The sequence below is a fragment of the Emys orbicularis genome, chromosome 1 (assembly GCF_028017835.1).
Source record: "Emys orbicularis isolate rEmyOrb1 chromosome 1, rEmyOrb1.hap1, whole genome shotgun sequence".
Taxonomy (NCBI): domain Eukaryota; kingdom Metazoa; phylum Chordata; order Testudines; family Emydidae; genus Emys; species Emys orbicularis.
Window position 1 is genome coordinate 297,140,609 of NC_088683.1, and position 16,581 is coordinate 297,157,189.

Here is a 16,581-nt window from a genome sequence, read left to right on the forward strand (position 1 = left end):
AATTTAGCAGAGCAAGGTATAACAACATCCAATATCTGTAATTTGAAGCTCGACAAATTCAGGCTCAAAATAAGGTGTACATTTTTAACAGTATCAGAGGGGTAGCCGTGTTAGTCTGGATCTGTAAAAATCGACAAAGAGTCCTGTGGCACCTTACAGACTAACAGACGTTAGGCTCCAATACGTCTGTTAGTCTATAAGGTGCCACAGGACTCTGTCAATTTTTAACAGTGAGAGAAATTAAACTTTGGAACAACATGGTGAATTCTTCATCATTAACACTATTTAAATCAAGATTGGATGTTTTTCTAAGAGATATGCTTTAGAAATTCTTTTGGGGATGTTCTATGGCCTTTGTTATACGGGAGGTCAGACTAGATGATCACAATGATCCCTTCTGGCCTTGGAATCTATGAAGCTATGAGTCTTGTAAGGTTCAAAGTTGTGGTCTTTGTATGAAACAGAAGAGGACGTGGACACTCAATAGAATATGTAATATATATATACAAATATTTTAATATCATCCAGCGAATTGTACAGATAACTTCTGAACAACCAGTTACTGTACCAGTATACAGTAGCAATGGTCACAATAACTTTTATTTTTTGTAATGGATGCCAGTATTGTGTTCCACATAAAACATATCCAACAGAGGTTTAAATATTCATTCCTCACCTTACATGTCTGCATGTTTAATGCAAGTTAATAATTCAAAATCCACCATGGCAGTTGAACTATATTTTATTAGTATATTCAACTGCTTACAAACTGAACACAGTAATAGTTTGTAAGTGTCATCTCTCAAAGGATCTTAGAGGGCAGGATCATCTTTCAAGTAGGCATTTTGCTTAAAAAACAAAGATTGATTGATGGAAGAATCAAAATGTTTATACATTTGTAAGTATAGTCAAAATGTGGGAAAGTGTTTAATGTTTTATTAACTAGGGAAAACATGCTAAAATGAAATGTGTGTGTTTCCAAATGTCGCTCAGAATACAGATAAAATAAAATTACAATGGTACATAAAAATAGCAAAAAAAAAACCTTAGTGGGACATTTTCACTGAGATGATGCTTCTTCCTGATTTGCTTTTAAGTGACACTCTCGGGAAATGAGTCACTTGTTTCAGGGTCCCTTTTTCCTTCTTCTGGGAAACCATTTCAATTGGTTATAATAATAACAATAACAATAATTATTAATAATTATTACTTAATTAATAGAATTTTCATGATTTGCTACAAATGCACTATTAATATTTAAAGTTGCTTTAATTAAGATTGTTTTTCCTTGTCGCCATTTGATCAGACAAAACCAGTTTGATGTATTTTTATAGCTTTTATTCAAGAGCATAAAAAATAAGGATAACTAATTTCTTATACTTCCCTAAACTAGTAAACAATAAGAAAATTAGATCAAAATTACAATATCAAGTTAGTCAAATCAAGGAGTTAATAGTACAAATTAGAATTGGTTAACTAAAAATAAAAGAATTTAAGACCAACAATTGGTCACATCATTTCATGAGCAGAAACCATAATCACATCACAGAGTTAACATAACACCAATGACTGAATGGCTTACTTTGCCTTTCTACCTCAATGTGATTTACCTCCCAGTAAATCCTTTCCTTTGTGGAAACAATGGGTTAAGATCTGAATCTTTATTTACCCCAGATAACCTTTAGGGATCTATGGTAAGATTTGCTTTACAACTAGATTAATTAATGCCTAATGGTAACCTATACTATAGGCTTATGCACCCATGCTGTTACTGGTCATACACTCCTCCTCTAAAAATGTCTCGGACAAGTCTTTCCTGTCAGGTGTCCCTGGAGGTATTCAGATGTCCTGTTAAGTAGATAGAAAGAAAGAAGTTACTTAGAAAAAGAAAAAGGAATCTGCTGGGCAGTTACTTGGTCTGTGAGGCTCAGAGTCAATCAGGAGTTGCAGTTTGGGGAACCAGGTGATGCCTTGTGACTCAGGTGCTGTAGCACTAGCAGGTATCACCCTCCTGTCATCTGGCTGGTCTGCAATGTCATTGTCTTTGCTTTCCTTGGAAGGGAAAGTAGGACTATCAGCTGTCTGGTTGTCGTCATGGTGACCTCCCCAGTGAACTTCTAACTGAATCAGGGAATCACAGGTTTTGTACCCCAACTGCATTGTCCAATGCTAGTCGACTGATATGAGTCTGACTTTAGATCCACTCTTGGGACCCTCCTTCTTAAGGTATTGTTTCTTAGTCATATCCATGAGTCTGTGTTTTTTCACAAGTAATTATGGGGCAATAAAAAAAGACAATGAGACCACAAAAATAATCTTAACCCTGCTTATCTGGATAAATATTGGAGACTCCTAAATGGCCTCTTGACTATTATGACAAGAAAAATACCAGGGCCTAACTTATGACCCGTTGTCCTTTGGCATAGAAATGTTGTTCTCTTTATATTCACATGTCTCATGCTTACATTTTCCCAAGGCTTATAGGGCCCTGTATCATAGAATCATAGAACATAAAAACCTCCAAGGAAGGAGATTCCACTACGTTCCCTAGGTAACCCATTTCAGGGCTTCACCACCCTCCTAGTGAAAAAGTTTTTCCTAATATCCAACCTAAACCTCCCCCTTGAGACCATTGCTCCTTGTTCTGTCATCTGCTACCACTGAGAATAGTCTAGATCCATCCTCTTTGGAAACTCCTTTCAGGTAGTTGAAAACAGCTATCCCCCCTCATTCTTCTCTTCTGCAGACTAAACAATCCCAGTTCCTTCAGCCTCTCTTCATAAGTCATGTGCTCCAGCCCCCTAATCATTTTTGTTGCCCTCTGCTGGACTCTTTCCAATTTTTCCACATCCTTCTTGTAGTGTGGGGCCCAAAACTGGCACAGTACTCCAGATGAGACCTCAGCAATGTCAAATAGAGGGGAATGATCATGTCCCTCGATCTGCTGGCAATGCCCCTACTTATACAGCCCAAAATGCCATTAGCCTTCTTGGCAACAAGGGCACACTTTCGACTCATATCCAGCTTCTCGTCCACTGTAACCCCTAGGTCCTTTTCTGCAGCACTGCTGCCTAGCCATTCGGTCCCTAGACTGTAGCAGTGCATGGGATTCTTCTGTCCTAGGTGTGGACTCTGCACTTGTCCTTGTTGAACCTCATCAGATTTCTTTTGGCCCAATCCTCTAATTTGTCTAGGTCCCTCTGTATCCTATCCCTACACTCCAGCATATCTACCATTCCTCCCAGTTTAGTGTCATCTGCAAACTTGCTGAGAGTGCAGTCCACGTCATCCTCCAGATCATTAATGAAGATATTGAACAAAACTGGCCCCAGGACCGACCCTTGGGGCACTCTGCTTCATAGCGGCTGCCAACTAGACATGGAGACATTGATCACTACCCGTTGAGCCCAACGATCTAGCCAGCTTTCTATCCACCTTATAGTCCATTCATCCAGCCCATACTTCTTTAAGTTGCTGGCAAGAATACTGTGGGAGACCGTATCAAAAGCTTTGCCAAAGTCAAGGAATAACCTGTCCACTGCTTTCCCCTCAACCACAGACCCAGTTATCTCCTCATAGAAGGCAATTAGGTTAGTCAGGCATGACTTTCCCTTGGTGAATCCATACTGACTGTTCTTGATCACTGTCCTCTCCTCTAAGTGCTTCAGAATTGATTCCTTGAGGACCTGCTCCATGATTTTTCCAGGTACTGAGGTGAGGCTGACTGGCCTGTAGTTCCCCAGTTTCTCCTTCTTCCCTTTTTTAAAGATGGGCACTACATTAGCCTTTTTCCAGTCATCCGGGACCTCCCCCGATCACCATGAATTTTCAAAGATAATGGCTCTGCAATTACATCTGCCAACTCCTTTAGCACCCTCGGATGCAGCTCATCCGGCCCCATGGATTTGTGCTCATCCAGCTTTTCTAAATAGTCTCGAACCAGTTCTTTCTCCACAGAGGGCTGGTCACCTCCTCCCCATGCTGTGCTGCCCAGTGCAGCAGTCTGGGAGCTGACCTTGTTCGTGAAGTCAGAGGCAAAAAAAGCATTGAGTACATTAGCTTTTTCCACCTCCTCTGTCACTAGGTTGCCTCCCTCATTCAGTAAGGGGCCCACACTTTCCTTGACTTTCTTCTTGTTGCTTACATACCTGAAGAAACCCTTCTTGTTACTCTTAACATCTCTTGCTTGGCCTTCCCGATTTCACTCCTGCATGCCTGAGCAATATTTTTATACTCCTCCCTGGTCATTTGTCCAATCTTCCACTTCTTGTAAGCGTCTTTTTTTGTGTTTAAGATCAGCAAGGATTTCACTGTTAAGCCAAGCTGGTTGCCTGCTATATTTACCATTCTTTCTACACATCAGATTGGTTTGTTCCTGCAACCTCAATAAGGATTCTTTAAAATACAGACAGCTCTCCTGGACTCCTTTCCCCCTCGTGTTATTTTCCCAGGGGATCCTGCCCATCAGTTCCCTGAGGGAGTCAAAGTCTCCTTTTCTGAAGTCCAGGGTCCGTATTCTGCTGCTCTCCTTTCTTCCTTGTGTCTGTATATTGCTTATATGACCAGTCTAAGAACTTAGAGAACTGTCACCCTGTCTTTCTTGGACACATTGGGAAACTGAGTGAAAGGTTGTTGCTTTTTTCTCTGTCAAAGCTCAAAGACAGGCTGCTTCAAAGCTGCTTGTTAAATTAATTAATATAAACTTATTAAATTATAACAAACTAAAGTTTATACTTAATATCTACATTATTGTAGGCCTATTTGTCCTACACGAGTGTCCACTATTTTGACTCTTCCTGTTTCCATAGGGACCATTCTCTCTATCACAAATGCAATTCTCTTGCCCTTTCTGAGATCACCTCATCTGTATATTTCCTTTCCTTTTTCTTTATCTCTTGCTCTTCTTAAGTCTCATTTCAACTACCACCTTGCAGTCATCCTACAGGAAATGTCACAGAGCTTTGTTGGAATTATTCAGTTGGAAAAGAGGGTTTTGTTCTGGAATTGGTTTGGGGGTTAATTTAGAACGGCTAAGATCCATGAAGTTCTTAAGGGATCTTCCTGCAGTCAGGGCCTTCTATGTGGTGGCCTTGTGATTCTTAATTGTATGTGGAACCTCATTACTTCCTCTTGGCTCATTTAATCAACTCCCTGCCATTGCAGAAGTCTCAAGCATTGGTGCACCTTATGACATGACACCAATGAAGCCCTGCTACAGTTGAATCTCCTGCTGGCGCGTTGCCTCAAAAATCCCTCTACACAGTCAGAGTTTAGGACTAGAAGGGACAAATAGATAATCTAGTCTGATTTACTGTGCATCATAACCCATCAACACCACCCATCCAGCCACACACTAAGCACAACAACTGGAATTAGTATTGCAAAGTATTGCGCCCTTCAGGAGACTAAATTATTGGATGCCCCAAACAGAGAACAGAAGGGATTAAGGGGCACCAGTGCTTGAGGCTCCTGCAATGGCAGGGAATTGATTAAATGAGATAAACTCAGAGGATCCCAGCAAGTACTTCAAGGTCTCTGACAATCTGTCCTCTGGGAATATTCCTTCCCGACTGCACGTATGGTTATCAATTATGTGAGCAGGAACCAGACAACCAAGCATCTATGAGAGACCATTCTCAATATCTCAGAGTACCGGCCCACCTTTTCCAGTGTCCCTTCTCCATCTGTGGACATTTCTGATGTTTCAGTGGAAGGAGACAAATAAACCTCAGGGAGGGGAGAGGAAGGGGCCAATCACTTGCTAACTCCTATAGGAGACCAGCAGAAGTCCTGATGCATGAGATTTTAGGAACATAAGAAATTAATCAGAAGGGACCCCAAGCACTGCCAAGCCCTGCCTCCACCACCACCACCAGCAACTCATCATACAGTGCCACTTATAAATTGGTCAAGCTTTGTCTTAAAACTAATTAGGTTAATTGCCCCTACCACTAGTATTGGAAGGCTGTCCCAGAACTTCATTCCTGTGATGATCAGAAACCTTCTAATGTCCACTCAATAATTATTCATGGCCAGTTTATAAGCATTTGTTCTTGTGACAACATTGTTCTTTACATTAAATAGTTCTACACCCTCCCTGGGGTTTACCCTCCTGATGTATTTATAAACCGCTTCCCTCTCAGCTTTGATTTTGCTAAGCTAAACGAACCAAGATCTTTTAGTCTTCTCTCATATCCTTCTCTCCATCCTCTGATCATCATAGTAGCCTTTCTCTGTACCTGTTTCCATTTGAATTAATCTTTCTTAAATATGGGTAACCAGAATTGTACACAGTATTCCAAATGAGGTCTTACCAGTTCCTTGAACAATGGCATTACTACTTCTTTATCTCTACTGGAAATGCCTCACCTGATACCTCTTAGGATAGTGTTTACCTTTTTTCATGGCCACTTCACATTGGCGACTCATAGGCATTCTCTGATTGACCAGCACACTCAGGTCTTTTTACCCCTCTAATGTTTCAGTTGATGAACCCCCAGCTTGTACCTAAAATTCTTATTACTAGAGCCTAAGTGTATGACCTTGCACTTTGTACTACTGAATTTCATCCCATTTCTGTCACTCCAGTCTTCAAGGTCATCCAGATCTTCCTGTGTAACATTCCAATCCTCTTCTTAATGACAGCAGCTCTCAACTTTGTGCCATCAGCAAATTTCATTCTCACACTTCTACTTTTTGTGCCAACATCATTAATAAAAATATTAGATAAGATCAAGCCCAAGACTGTTTCTTGAGGAACTCCACTAGTAACCTTACTTCAGTTTGATAATTTACCTTTCAGCTCAACCAGTTGCATTCTCCCCTTCAGATAGTTTCTTCCCACTTTACAATTCTCGAACCAATGCCTATGTTCCCTAATTTAACTAATAATTTCTCATGTAATACCATATCAAATGCTTCACTGAATTCCATGTAAATTACATCTACTGGACTTCCCAGCTGGGATGTCCACCAAAGTTAATACCAACACTCTCCATATTAAATTTAATACAGAACCCCTGTGAGGCTGATCATAAAATGGTGCTTGGAGAGCACCCAGCTCCTCAGACCTATTCCTTCCCCATGCAGGGAACCCCAAATCACATAGGGATTACTGAATTATGGTGCATAATAGTGCTCTTCTTTCTGTATCCACTGGGTGAATGGGATGAAAGGAGGGAGGAAAATGTGTTATATGGGAAGATACAAGAATCACTTCATCAACTTCTGACATTGCAGGGTAGCAGTAACATGGGGAAACATGCAACAGTGGTAACACTATGGGATAAGTTAATTACTTCCTGAAATCACAGAATATCAAGGTTGGAAGGGACCTCAGGAGGTCATCTAGTCCAACCCCCTGCTCAAAGGGGGAACCAATCCCCAGACATATTTTTGCCCCAGCTCCCTAAATGGCCACCTCAAGGATTGAACTCACAATCCTGGGTTTAGCAGGCCAATGCTCAAACCACTGAGCTATCCCTCCCCCTGTGAACACCTTCCTTCTTGTTCTTTCTGTAAGCAACTAACTATACATGGACACAGACACAATGGGACACAGACATAATAATATAGTTACATGCAGAGGCTGCAACTTTATTTAAAATGTTACCTACCTTGATTACCATCCACAGTGTTGTTCCAGATGGATCTCAACTGGCACAAGTAGTCCCGATGAACTATAATCAGAGGGTGGGTGTGATGGCCATGCACTTTCCTACCCTCAGTCCTTTCAAGGGTCAATGACCCAACCGACTCCCAATCTTCACATCAGAGAGTTAAGATGAGGGGATTCTCAAGCTGTGCGAAATGCAAAGTGAACCATGAATTGCCATGCTCAGGACCAATGCCCAGGCAGCCCACCGGTTACGGGGATTTCAATCACTTGCTTTATAATTCTCCAAACCACATTAGAACCTGCCAAAATTCTGACAATTGTAATTTAATCTATCAAAGCATACCTCTTAGATGCTGGATGAAGGTGAAAAACCCACACAGCAGTTCCCTTTGCCATGTGGGAAAAATCCCTGCCAAAAAAATTCCCAAACTGGCAATCAGCCAACCCCCTGGGATCACCAGACACATGGGGCTGAAGCAGAGAGCCCACAGTGTGTACCCACTTAGGCAATCCTTAAGAATCCACTTCAGACTCCATTACTACCAAATAGAAGCGAATCGCCTGACACCAATACAATCCCTGCTTTGCAATAGCAGCTGTGGGTTGGACAGACATTGGAGTTTTGGCCCCTGATGCAGTTTGTGACTAACTCTCCCATATCTATACTGCCAGCAGCAGAAAGAAGTGGGAGAAAAGAGAAGCAGAATCTCCTATATTGTGAAAGTGAGGGTGTGGGGAGAAAGAAGAGATGTGGGAGCACATAAACCCCTGCCTCAGTTGCTCCTAGTTGAGATTTCTGTTCTGTGCCTCTGATGGCATCTCCACTGCTTCAAGCTGCATCAAAGCCACACAATGACTAGCAAGGTAAGCATTTTGAACAGCGTGTCCCAAATCTGCATAACAATATCTTAATTTAAAATAATATTTATGTTATATAGGAAAATGGCCATATCAATTAATCAGGAAATGTTATGTTGAACGTCTACTATGTTTAGCATGAACACATGGCCCTTAAACAACATTAACATTCAGTTCATATTACAATAATTTAAGTTTTTTTAAATTGGTAATATAATACAACTCAGTGCAGACATGAAACATCTGATTTATAGGCACACATTAGAATCTGCATGTGTAAAAATCATAAGTCTGAAATCACCTGGCCATATTACACATGCTTTGGAAAATCTATGTCTTTCCCTTTTATTTTATCAAGTCATTGATTAACATTTTAATTATATAAAATTGCCCAGTTTATCCTGTTTTGTTAGAAGGGATGGGGGGTTTATTTTGTAACCTCAAAATTCTTAGGGCCAGATTCTCATCAGGTGTAAATCAACATAACTTCATTCAAGTAGATGAAGTTATTCTGATTTATACTAGCTGAACATCTGGCCCTAAAAGCCCTTATGGTTTTTGGACCATATTATGTCAGTGTCATTGTGTAAGAAAATACCTTTTCTTTTCATGAGTGACTTGGTAATTGCTACCAAGAAAACTCTGCTTTATTTTCTAGAATGTACTAACTGAATTTAAACATAGCCATGTTTCTAAAGACTTGTATACTAAAATCTGTATTGTTGTTGAATACCTGGGGGCTTTGGATATGGTTGACCACTGAAGAGGTATTACATTATAAAATTGCCTAGGGTACTCATAGACATATGATCAAATATTTTATCACTTATTCACATATCAGTCAAATATGATGACCTTCTCTTTTTTTGGGCACTTGTGTGACTTGGCAGTGTTGCTTCATAAATCTATGGGATAACCTTTCTGCAAGGGAAGAAACACCATAATGTGTATTTTCTTTTCAGGAAAAAAATGATGAAAACTATTGACTGCAACAACATCAATCCATATTTTACTTCTGACATGTTCCAATTCTAAGGATATACTTGGTTGACTCAGATTGTATTTGGTTTTCAAGGCCAATTTTTGAGGCAGGCACTTGCATTTTGAGAAACAATGGAGGTACCAAGGTAAAATGTTACAATTTTTCCCACTCTTTGAAAACCTTTTGTGGTATGTGGGGACATAAACATCCAAAGGTAGAGTCGTCAAACTACTTAGGTCTCAGCTGTGCTCAGCTCTGCACAGATTTGAGAGTGGGTAAAGGGTTCAAGGAGACTTCACCTGCTTGAGCACCAACACAGAGGATGAATACAAAGACACATTGTATTCCCCTGATGGCAGGGACTGCTCCAGGCTAGTCCTGGAGATAGATGGGATGGAGAGTATTGGAATTGGATTTATATACTGGGAATGCATACTGCACCCTGTGAAGAGTGGTGTATCAGTTGCTTGCACCCTGCATAGTTTGAGGCACTGCTTCCCTTGGGTACATCAGCCCTAGACATTCTAGTGCAGGTGCTGTGCTTCCACATTGTTCCCTACCACTGGATTTACACTACATGTAAGCAGTTAATGTAGGGACTAAGGCCAATATAAATGATCCAAGGGTAGGTATTTATATTTTTTAAAAGATCCATATAAATAATAAAAATGGATAGAAGTAAAAAATTAATCAATTGCAATGGAAATTTATGAAACCTCTAATCAAAGACATAACAGACAAATGACAATGATAAAATGGCACAGCTGCAAAGTCATTTTAAAAGAGAATAAATTTAAAAAATAAATAGCAAATTAAAAATATAAAAACAGCAGATAACTGCAAGATATGGTTATAAAAGAAAGCATGAGAGGAATGAACAAATGCACCACAAAACCAATTATATACCTAAGATACATCAAGGATATTTTCATCCTCTAGATGGACGACTTTAACTCCCTCATAGATTTCCAGTGCAACTTCAACAACCACCACCCATCCATTAAACTGTCTCTGGAACACTCCTACATTAGTATCAACTTTCTGGACATCATGATCAGCTTCAACAATAAAACCCTACAGACAACTATATACAAGAAACCCATATATCACCACACCCCAAACACACCAAGAAATCTGTTATCTACAGCCAGGCACTCAGATACCACAGAATATGCTCCAAGGAGAAAGTCCAGGATCTACACTTTAACACATTCAAAACTGACTTCACCAACAAGGACACTCCACTAGAGAAGTAGATCACATCATGGAATAGGCCACCAAAATACCCAGAGATAACTTGCTTCAATAGAGAAATAAAACCCCCTCTGACTGCACACTTTAATTTTCACCAACCAGCCCACACTGGAACACATATGAGGTATCATCAAACAACTACAACCCATACTTGATGGGGAACCCAGGCTGAAAGAAATCTTTCTTTCACCCCCTTTTCTGGCTTTCAAACAATCTCCCAACCTGTCCCACAGCAAGCTCCCCACAGACCAGGACATATCAACTCAAACTGGCACTAGACCCTACCAGAACAACTGATGAAAAACCTGAAGACATATCTCCCTGCTACAATAATCAACATCCCCAAAAAGACACGTTTTGAGATCCATGGATCCTACTCATGCCTATCACAACATGTGATGCACCTCATCCAGTGCACTAAATGCCCCCAAAACAAGCATTTGGGTGAAACCAGACAATCACCATGATCTCAAATGAGCTCACACAGGAAAATGATAAAAGACAAAAACAACACATCACCTATGGGTGAATACTTTTCTCAAAGTGATTACTCTATATCTGACCTATCGGTCCTCATCCTCAAATGAAACCTGCACAATACAGTCAGAAGATGAGCCTGGGAACTTAAATTCATGACTTCGCTTGACACTAAAAATCATGGTTTATTATAGACATGGGATTATGGCTTATTACAACAATTTGTAACCCACTAATCTCCCTTTTAGTCCTGTGGGGACAGGGTGTTAACAGGCCACTTCACCTTGAATGGTCCCTTAGAATATGTGCTAACTACTTATGCTAATCCATCTGTTTGATCTTATATTTAGCTCTGTGGCACTCTGATCTTGTATTTAGCATTCCCAGACCTGAGGAAGAATTCTGTGTAGCTCCAAAACTTATCTCTCTCACCAACAGAAGTTGGTCCAATAAAAGATATTATCTAGGGTTACCATTCGTCCGGATTCTCCCGGACATGTCCGGCTTTTTGAGTTTAAAAATAGCGTCCGGGGGGAATTTGTAAATGTCCGGATTTCTCCCCCCCCTGCAGAGCATGGCACGGCTGACAAGGCAGCCAGCCGGATCGAGCCACTCGCACAGGGCTCCGGCAGCCAGAGCCCCTCCTCCACTTCCCCCCTCCTCTCCCCTGCAGCTTCAGATCATTCCCCTCCTCTCTCTCTCCCCTCCCCCTCCCTGCATTTGCAGATCTCCGGCCATTCACATCGGGCCTCCAGCAGTCTGGAGCTCCTTCCCCTGCTCCCCCTCCCCTGCTGCCCAGCGTGCCGCTCAGCAGCACTCTGCGAGGGCAAGAACCGGGCTATGCGCTCCGTGGGGGAGCACGGCAGCATGTCAGGCTCTGCATGGAGCCCGACACGCTGTTCTGAGTGGCACAGTAAGGGGGCCAGGGGGACAGAGAAGGGGCAGGGGGGTTCTGGAGGGAGCAGTCAAGAGACAGGGAGCAGGGGGAGGGTTGGATGGGTCAGGAGTTCTGGGGGGTGCTCTCAGGGGGCGGGGGTGTGGATAAGGTTTTGGGCAGTCAGGGGACAAGGAGCAGGGGGGTTGGGAGTTTTGGCGGGGGCTGTCAGGGGGCAGGGGTGGGGAGAGGGATCAGAGCAGTCAGGGGTCAGGAAGCAGGGGGGTTTAGATGGGTCAGGAGTTCTGGGGAGGGGGGTCTGTCGGGGGCGGGGAGTGGTTGGATGGGGTGTGGGAATCCCGGGGGTCTGTCAGGGGGCGGGGGTGTGGATAAGGTTTTGGGCAGTCAGGGGACAGATAGGGGGTAGGGTCCGAGGGGGGCAGTTAGGATGGGGGGGGTCTCAGGAGGGGGCAGTCAGGGGACAAGGAGCAGGGAGGCTTAGGTAGGGGGTGGGATCCTGGCGGCAGTTAGGGGCAGGGCTCCCAGGAGGGGGTAGTCAGGGGACAAGGAGCGGGGGCGGGTTGGGGATTCTGAGGGGGGGCAGTCAGGGGGAGGGAAGTGGGAGGGACAGGGGCAGGGCTAGGGAGGGGCTCCCACCGTCCTCTTTTTTGATTGTTGAAATATGGTAACCCTACATTATCTCACCCATCTTGTCTATCCAGTAAGAGGAAGACAGTCTTCTCTCTGGTTCTGACAAATGCAATAGTTTCCCACTCATATTCATTCAGGATGAAGCAGCAAAGAATCATTTTCCTAGGCCCTCTCTTTGACCATGTCACCCTTTTCTTTGCATACTTCCACTGGCTTCCCCTGCTTTATTGTAGCAAACATATGCTGCTATTCTTGACGTTCAAAGCTCTTTTTGGCTTAAGCCTGCCCTACCTATCATCTCTCATTTGCTATTGAAATGTCAACTCCTGCCTCTGATTGACCAATGATTACCCACTTGGAATGGAAATCTCCATTACCCACTTGTTATACTTTCAAGCAAATACCTTTGTGCTTCCTCCCACACTGCCTCTCATGCTTGAAAGGAGATCCCTGTAAGCATCCACAATGCTATTTCATTATCCTTCTTTGGAACCCTCATTAAATCTTTCCTTTACTGTCATGCCTACAAAAAAAAAAAAAAAAAACCTGGAAAACAATTAGGCTGCTGGTGTGATATCATTGCCCATCATGATGACCAATATTGTCTCCTTATTTTCTTGTACTCCTCTCTCTGCCTGTATTCATCTGTTCTCATATTTAGATGGTAAGCTTTTTGAGGCAAAGACTAGCCTTTTGTTCTGTATTTGTACAGTGCTTAGCACAATGGAGAACTGGACCCTGACTAAAGATTCTCAGTGCTACAGCAATAGAAATATTTAATATATTTTAAAATGCTCCTTCTCCTGATTCACTAATAGAATGCAGTATATTTTTATGACATTATAGTTTTCACTTACCTTTAGTAACTACTTTCATGCAATAATCTCAAAGGTCTATAAAAACACTACTTAATTTAACCTGATTAGCCTGTCTGAGGTAGGTATTATTATTTCCATTTTACCAGTTCATGAAATGGTGCAAGGTGAGGTAAAGTCCTGTCCAATGAGTCAGTGGCAGAGGTAAGGGTGGATCCCAGGAATTCAGATGCCAAGGGCCCCGCATTAACCACTAAACCACACTCTTGATCCTAATTGGGTTTATAACTGATAATATGTCTTTGGAGATCACAGAGAGTTTTGCGTGAGACAAACACATCTTGTATCACCCTTAATTGAGACCCTGATACTGTAACTCTTATTTGAATAAACAGTCCCATAGGATTCAGTGGGGATTGCTTGCATGATTAAGAACTACCTGTTTGAGCAAAGTTTGCAGAATCAGGCCCTAAACCATTTCTGAATTTACTATTAATTAAATTAGATCTTTGTGTAACCCACACACCTTCTGGGTGTGGTGTTCTGTTCCATCTAGTGTCACCGAGACCACTTAGAAATTAATGAGTCTGCTCTACAGCGTTAGCTAGGTGTGTGGGTTACATTTGAAATGAGCTAATTTGCATCAGAGCACTTCTCTGCATATATTTTTTTCCCATTCATGTTCAAGAAGATCAAAACATACTTGTCGTATCAGTGCAATTGTCAATTTATGTGTTTGAGTTATTGATCAAAAGAAAACCCAGTGAAGCCTTAAACTTGCTCTCCTGATTTCAGACAATTTAGAAATGCCAGGTCTACTCTCAACCTTCATTAAAAAGAATAAGTAAATTAGCCTTTTACAGTGAGCTTATAGAGGTGTAAACAACTACACAAAGCATAAGGCAATGTTGAAACTCATCCATGGAGTTTAAGAGACTTTCACATTTTTCTTTAAGAATACCAATGTTTTCCAAAAAAACACAAATTTCAGGGGAACTTCCTACTGCAGACATAAAAATAAGGGAAGAAAGCCAATGCCCAGGAGGAAGAATTGTCCAGTAAACATTAATCACTTGAGTGTCCAGGAGTGAATTGCTAGTTTTGAGAGAGAAAGGCAGTAAAGACTGAGAGACATGCTTCCATAGAAAGAGGGACATGGCACTGATCACATTTTTGAAGACTTGATGTAACAATCTCTATTCCCATCCAGATGACCAATTAAATTTGTGATATATGCTTGTAAGAAAAGCAAGGTGTTTGTTCCATTGTACTGCACTTTGTACAAACAGACCTCATAAAGGCTGTGGTGGCATTGAAACCCAACATATATACTAAGGATCGGCAACCTTTGCCACATGGATCACTAGGATAAGCACCCTCGCATGCCGGGCTGGTTTGTTTACCTACCACGTCCACAGGTTCAGCTGATCGTGGCTCCCACTGGCGCGGTTTGCCACTCCAGGCCAATGGGGTCTGCGAGAAGCTGCGGCCAGCACATCCTTCGGCCCGTGCCGCTTCCTGCAGCCCCCATTGGCCTGGAGCGGCGAACCGCAGCCAGTGGGAGCCACTATCGGCCGAACCTGCAGACACTGCAGGTAAACAAACCGGCCCGATCTGCAGGGTGCTTACCCTGGCAAGCCGCGTGCCAAAGGTTGCCGATCCGTGATATATACAATGCTGAAAATCTATGTAAAATAACGATTAATCCTGAACATCCAGATGAAAACAATTTATTATTATTGTTTATCATGAATAACACAATGGAGCTTCTGATTATTTCATGTGTTTAAAGATCTGGTCTTTTCCAAATGTCATGCATATATGTGTACAAGTTGCTAAGCCCAACTGCATGTAAATTAAACTCAAAGGGTTACCCACATAGCTTGATTAGTGCCTGCTATAAATCATTTGACTGATATCAATTTGTTAAATCTTCTGGAATGGAATCCTAATTTATTCTGAGTTCATTAGAAACATGGATAACATGCATTGTTCTGCACAAAAACAACAAAGTCTTGTCAGTGTACAAGATACCCTCAAAGTTCTTGAAATTATTTATGGATAATATTAGTCTATTTTTTCTCTATGCAAATTACCTATGTTAGTAAAGGGGGTAACATTAGATGATGAATCACTTGTCTCTAAAATCAAAACTATAACAGTTCACAAAAAAGAACAGTTTACTCTAATTAATCCACTAGAGGTAACCCCTTGATTTCTGCATTTAAATAATACATAACCTCATAATAACACTGAAAAACGTTGTCTTGATTATTTTCAATGTTTAACAATTCATTTATTGAACCTCAATGCCTAGTTTTTAATAGGTTAATTTTCCAGACATTTTTCTTGCTGTTTCCTCCACACACAGAATCCAAAATACAAAATTCAGCCTACAGTCTATAATTGCTGGCTTTGTTATAGCATACTTCATGAACATAGAGGATGAGATGTGCCCTGTCACTAGTTGTTGTTGCCACTAGCTACCCTCACTAAAGTTTCACAGGCGACTCAAGGCAAGGTCTTAGGGTGCAGCACTGGAGAGCACACAGCTACTTGAAGCCACTCCTCATATTTTAGTTAGTCACAGGGCCCAACTGCAAGCAAATCACCTCTTGGAGATGCATTTATCTACTATGCAGAAGTACTACTTCTTGAACTCCCCCCACACATTGGTGGAAACAGTGCTGGAGCAAGCTAGTGGAGAGTTCAGAGCAGTGTTGCTGATGGATTACAATATACTGATTATCCACAAAGCCAAGTAATCATGCTCAAACACTGGGCAAATATTGGGACATAGAAACCAAATGTAAAATGGAAAGAGAAACTAAATCATGCTGGCTTGGTCATCACCCAGATGCATTCACCACTGAGAAAACAAGGTGGGGTAAAATGTATGAAATCAGAAAAAAACACAATTATTATAATATGCAGAATAGGGAATTACATTATGAATTCTAAGGCTAAGACAGTTATTGGAACATGGAACATAAGACCATTATATCAGGCTGGAGTACTTGCAGTAATGATGCATGAGGTGAAAAGATTTCAG